Below are 6,798 nucleotides of genomic sequence, written 5' to 3'. Positions count from 1 at the left end.
GGGTAGGGGAACAGAGGTGGGGGGAGGGGTATGGGAATCTTTCGGGATAGCATTTGAAATGTAAATAAAGAAAATAATAATAATAAAAAAAAATGTTCGTTGGTATTTTTATACAACTAAATTTTGCATATATGTTCTATCCTTGAGCTCACCTCTTCCATCTCCTGTTTAGTTGGATCTTGTGCTCATCCCATAACTTCTCCCATCACTTCCCACCTTGGGCCTTGGTCTCACCTCACCCTTTACTACAAATTGTTTCTCACTTTTATATCTTCATTTTGTTTTCTAACCCACTGAGTTGAACCAGAGCCATCTATATCATAAAGATTTGGAGCTATTCATTAATACATGGTGAGGTCATCAGAAGATAAATACTTAAGATCAAGACTCTTTCTCTCTCTGAGCCTATCAATAGACAAAAACTCATCAGTAAATTCAAGGGACCCTTAAGTTTCTTCTTCTTCCATGACTGATTGTACATAGTCCTATCCTGGCTCAGTACAGGTAACTAAATTTTTGTGGGTTAAAGACTGTCTAAAATTTTGTGGGTTAATGAAAGTCTAGAAGATGTCTTTCCACAAACCTTCAGCTTATGATCTTCTGTCTCTTACACACTCGTGCCCCCTCTTCTGCAATAGTACCTGATCCGTACAAGGGATGGAACAAATGTTTTGTTGAGGGTTGCTCCCTCAAGAGTTACTTTTCAACACTTTGGACAGCTATGACTCACTGAATTAAACTGCCTTCTAAATCTCTATGGTTAAACCTACAGACAAAAACTACTCTTTATTAATTATCCTATTGTCTTGTGTTAACTCTTACAGTCTTTATATATTGATTTCAATCGAGTATCTCATTCCCCAGTTGGCCTCGTCAGAGATTGTGGTCAGACCAGCTGCCAGTGTCTCCAGGCTGTTTTCTTCTGGAGTTTTCTGACATGAGGGGGAAGGCACCTGGATAAGTGATCCACTATGCACAACCTGCTATCTAAGTTTATGAGTATTACTCTAGTGCATGGCAATTGGAACTTGTTAGGAATATGAGCACACCAGCCAATGTCTAGAACCTGAAAGTTCGTAAGTAAGCTTGTCACTGTGGTAAATCAAAAGCTATATTCTGTGTAAACAGCAAGGTAGCAGAATGTATTAGGATACACATTTTCATATTCTATGCTTTACCCAGGTATAATTCTCAAGTGGTTTTTCTCAACTCTTGTAAAGGAAGTTTTATCCATTGATATTAATTCCACTGGAGGTTTTGATGATGTGACCTAAAATACATACTCCTACTATCTCCATTGTTTTTAGAAGGAAGAGAAAGGGAGAATTCTTTTCTTTTCCTTTAATTTATTTATTTATTCACTTTACATCCTAACCCCAGTCCCCCCTCTTCCCAGCCCCTCCCCCTCACACAGCCCCTCCCAATTTTTTTTGAGAAAGAGGAGCCACTCTCACTCTGAATCAACTCACCCTGGCACACTGAGTCACTACAGAACTAGGAGCATCCTCTCTCCCAAAGACACCAGACAAGGCAGCCATGTTAGGGTAACAGAATTCAGAGGCAGGCAGCAGAGTCCGGGACAGCCCCCACTCCAGTTGTTGGGGACTCCACACATAAAGACCAGGCTGTACATCTGCTATATATGTAGGAGAAGGGGCTAGGTCTAGCCCATTGTACTGGCCAGTTTTGTGTCAACTTGACACAAGTTGGAGTTATCACAGAGAGAGGAGCTTCAGTTGGTGAAATGTCTCCATAAGATCCAGCTGTGGAGCATTTTCTCAATTAGTGATCAAGGGGGAAAGGTCCCTTATGGGTGGGACCATCTCTAGGCTGGTAGTCTTGGGTTCTATGAGAGAACAGGTTGATCAAGCCAGGGAAGTAAGCCAGGAAGGAACATCCCTCCATGGCTGCTGCATCAGCTCCTGCTTCCTGAACTGCCTGAGTCCAGACCTAACTTCCTTGGTGATGAACAGCAATGTGGAAAGTGTAAGCTGAATAAACCCTTTCCTCCCCAACTTGCTTCTTGGTCATGATGTTTGTACAGGAATAGAAAACCTGACTGACACACCCATGCTTATTCTTTGGTTGGTAGTTCAGTCTCTGGGAGCCCACAGGGTCCATGTTAGTTTACTCTGTTGGTCTTCCTATGAAGTCCCTATTTCATTCAGGTCGCTCAGTCCTTTCCCAACTCTGCCCCAAGACCGGTAGAGCTACTTGATCTAATGTTTTGATTATCTGTAGGTCTCTACATCTTTTTCCATTGGCTGCTGGGTAGAGACTCTTAAAGGACAGATCTCTCCCTGGCTCTCCCTGATTCCTCACCCACTATTCCCCACCCTGTTTTTCCCCCTCATCACCAACTCTCCCAACCAGTTCTCTCCCCTCAATGGTTCTTCTTTAAATGATATTACTTTGTTATTTTTAATCCCCTGCATCCATATGAGCTTATGGAAATAAAATACATTTTATTGTAAATACCTTAGCAAATACACATTTAATACTTATAAGGAGGAGAGTATGTTGTATGGGAACAACCCTTTTCTGAAGCATAATTGTCTATCCTTTCTTTTTCCTTTGTCCTTTCAACACAAAATCAGTGACTTTAAAGAAAGGCCACTGCTGGTATTGATGTTGTAGTCTTTTGAAGTCCAGCATGAAAATAGTGGAGCTTCTATTCTTATTTTTTTGACCCTTTTCTTTTTAAACATCTCAATTTTGTTCATAATTTTATGATCGCTAGCCTCTAAATACATGAATATGAGCATAAATAAGTAAGCATATTTGCCATGAGAATAATTAAGTGTACAACCATAGTGAGACTATATTAAATACCTTGAATACTTAACTCTTTCAACCAAGTCACAATAACAGTATCATTGGTTTATTTTTTGTTTTGTAATATACTCTTTGTTTATAAATTCCAATTTTTTCTAAAATATTAGACTGTAGTTTTTAATCATATAATCTGACCTAAAGTATTACTTAGCCACAAAACATAAAATGGTTTTAAACAAAGATATACTTGTTGAAATATGGGATCATAAATGGTAATGTTTTGGGTAGGGTGAGTGCTAAGTAACTTGGTATTTCCCAAATATTTTGTACTGAGTACTAGTACTTGAGGAATTTTGTGGAAAGAAGGAGATTAAGCTCAATTAATTAATTTACAAAGGTGGGTACTATAGTATAGTGTAGGAGCCTTTGACTCACAGCAGAGACAGAGATTTAGAGGAAATGCTACGTCACAATCTCTTTAATGTTGTTTATTCCAGCATTTACCATTTCCATAATTTACTCTTGACAGCCTATCTTCCTTATCCAAAAACAGTACAGCATCCACAGAATGCAGTTGACTGAATCCTATCATAACCTGATTTACTCTGAAAACTGGAGGCACAACTGTGTATGAGATCATTATGACTGCTTGTATATCTAGTTAAAGGGTAGTGCACAGTTGTACATGTAGGTCTGCATTTGTAATGTCCTTAGTGATGACTTTGGCTATGGAAATAGCAATGATCTTTATTATACCCCTCCTAAATTCCAACCAGAATTTCGTTAGCAGATTATTCTACTAAATATATTTCTGTATCAAATATTTAGATAATTTATATATACAAATTCTACCTGATTTGAAAGGCTGTCATTTTTACTTTTTAAAATGAGCAAAAAAAATGAAAAGAACTAGTTAATGAAGCTCTTTCTATGTATCAAATTTTATGCTAGAAACGTGAATATTTAAATCTCTGAGCAACTGTATTGTCTGGATGTCATTGTTCCCTTTAGCTAGAGCCTAGTCAGAAAGGCACAGACTAGTAATTGACAAGCCCAAAGTGGCTGTTCAGGTTACCATCCAAATTAGGACACTTTGAGAATATTCTACAATTATCCTAGGACAATTTTCACAGATTAGCTTCCTCACTTCCTCACTAGCAGACAAAGAAATGATTTGAACCCAGATTTCCCCCAACCGATCCTCCTCCTATTATATCTTGCTGATCATGATAAGAATAGAATTTGAAGACTGCTAGAGAAAGAGTCTGTGAACAATAAGACAGAACTTAATAGGACTGCTTTAAAATGTTTTAAACTTAATTCATAGAAAAGAACAAAGAGTGATCAAAACATTAAAGAAATTATATCATTCACCCATAGAGCTGCTTTAAAAATAATTTCCAGCACCATGCCAGACAAGTCCTGCTTGCAGCATGCTATGAACCAGCTGGGAATAAGCCTTCCTACCAGCTCTAACATTACTAAGAACCTTTTTTAAGTACTATGTTACTTTTCATTGCATCAAATATAAGAAAGATACAAAAAAAAAATCTAAAAAGTATCCAGAAAACAACTAAAAAATCTTAAATGGTTGTAATGTAGAAGGAGAAAAGAATAAATCAAATAGGATTGGTTAGTATAGAGAAAAAAAGTCAATAAAATAACTTTCAAACCGCCTCTGGGTGCATCAGAAGCTACAAAATCCTTCCTATCTAAGAGGATAAAAATGGGGAGATAGAGTTGAGCGACAAGTTGTGAGGTTTAATATGTGGATATAAGTCATGATGGTGAAGACTATTAAACATCATCACTGGTGCCTGGGAAGCACATCCAAGGCTCTCAGGGAAAGTCCCCTACAATATCGTATTTGATCACTGCTTTCCCTGGCAGGCAGAGAAACAGAACAATGGCAGGTGCTGTGATGGGCTGGTATGATTGCCTGTGGTATGTATCAGGTGTAGGCTGTCAGCCATTCAGCATCCTCCATTGACTATAGTATAAGACACAAGTTCCTTGTGATGTCATGAGAAGGTCTAACGGTATCTCTATGTTCCCTGCCAGCATCCTGCATATCCTGCACTGCTGTAATATGGAGAAGAAGCCACACAAGCACACACAGAGCCCTCCCAGGGACCTTTGCTTTGCCATGCTGTTTCCTTATGTGGGGAAGTCCCCTATGTCCCAACCACTCAGCCTCATTCTGCCCCTTGCCAGTCCCTCCTGAAAACCATTTTTATTTTTAAAGGTACAACACAAATGCCTTTTTTGCTGCTGTTTTAACAGTAAATCTCTCCAGTCTGTCTCTAGTCCCAAGTGACAATTTTAGCTGCTTCTTTTTATGCTCAAAGTACATTTCCCACCTTTATTGTGTCACATATCACATTATTTTTTAACTTACATTCCCAGTGCCCTGAGTATGCTGTGAGCTCTCCGGAGACACAAAGATAAGATGAAAGAAGGTGACAGGGAAGGGTGTCCAGCTTGCCTTTACTCTTTTTTTGCTGTTCAGTTACTTATCACATAGGAGCTTCCAAAAATTTTTATTGAGTCAATGAAGCAATTAATTACCTGTGGAGTGTGAAGAAATATTCAACATTCAAATCGTTGCTGTGGAAACCATATCTAGGGATTTCTATTGGTCTTCACATTCAATTGATTTAGACTTGTTTTCCAAGTTTCTTCTGAAAGCATTTTTACCTTCAAACGATGGAATCGATAATGTATGTATGTTTAAATGCTCCGCAGCCAACATGTGTGTCTGATCTATTCTATCAAAACCACCAAAATACCCTAGGCTCTAGGGATAAAACTAGCGAAGCTCATAACTATATTTTAAAAAAGGCTTTTTAGAAAGTATAAATGTTCTCATCAAATCGGATGCAAAGGAAACTTCTGGGAGGCACACAGGCAACCAGGTCCCTCCTCAGCTCTATTTGTATATGAAGATAGAGAGCCAGCCATGTTCTCCACAAGGAAAAACGCTGCGGAAAAAAATATTTCATTATTAACATAAACATAAAGCAATATCACACTTCTTAAATGCTACTAGTCTCTGGTTGCTGTTTGAGAGATGTTTGCCTTTGATGCAAAGTTAATTTGTTTCTCTATGTTTGCAACTTGTGTTAAAGCGTTTGTATTTTGAAGAAAATGGATAAATGAGCTAAATAAGAGGGTTCCTATTTAAAGTGCTGTGTTTACCTTCACAAGACAATATAGTTTCAAAACATTTCTTTAATGTAAACATTTATATTTCTAATGAGATTCTTTCTAGATTAAATTATTCTAAATTGGACACTTCAAAAAGCAAGGTGAAATTACACATTTATGCATTTTAATGAATCTGAGTCCTTTTGATTTAATGTAAATTGACTTTTTGCAAACCCAGTAAAAGCTAGGAAACAAAATAGTATCATGAGGCTTTAAGGTTTTGTTCTACACAACCCATAATTTAGTATAAGGACCTTCTGGAAAGGATCCTAGGTCAGAGTCTCGGTCTTCAGAAGGACAAAATGGGAGTGTGGGATGGAAGAATTGGAACTGTTCCGTATGCTGCAGCATTGTACCCGGAAAAGACTGCACAGTAGTTTCCTCGGGGCTTTCTGTGGAGATTGTCTACAGTTCTTCCTTTCTACATAAGATGGATATAAAACAAAAAGCATCCCAGTATCAGGGAAGACATTTTATTCATTAACTGATTAGGCTGTACAAAAAAGAGCACAGGGTAGCAGAAATTTCATTAAGAGAAACACCATTTGACTGCTTAGTGTACATTCATTAAGATCTATCGGCCCATCCTTGGCTAGGACACTTGAATTAATGCATTCACATGAATGAGATTCAGACCAACGTAAGCACAAATCTTGGAAATGGATTTGTATGAAAGAGCCCCATACTGTGTGCCCAAAATAGAATTTTTCTTCTAATTGCTAAATTTCTCATTTGGAGGAGTAGTTTATAGCCTGTCTGCTGTTCTCTCTCTCTCTCTCTCTCTCTCTCTCTCTCTCTCTCTCTCTCTCTCTCTCT

The 6,798-nt window shown here is 38.1% G+C and overlaps 1 pseudogene; it reads right to left on the bottom strand.

Moving 5' to 3' along the window:
• Nucleotides 1-6,798, bottom strand: part of LOC110323815 — a 186,996-nt pseudogene that overhangs the window by 52,417 nt on the left and 127,781 nt on the right.

This window comes from Mus pahari, chromosome 6 (genome assembly GCF_900095145.1).
Source record: "Mus pahari chromosome 6, PAHARI_EIJ_v1.1, whole genome shotgun sequence".
NCBI classification, from domain to species: Eukaryota; Metazoa; Chordata; class Mammalia; order Rodentia; family Muridae; genus Mus; species Mus pahari.
This window is presented reverse-complemented; position numbering and strand designations above follow the sequence as displayed.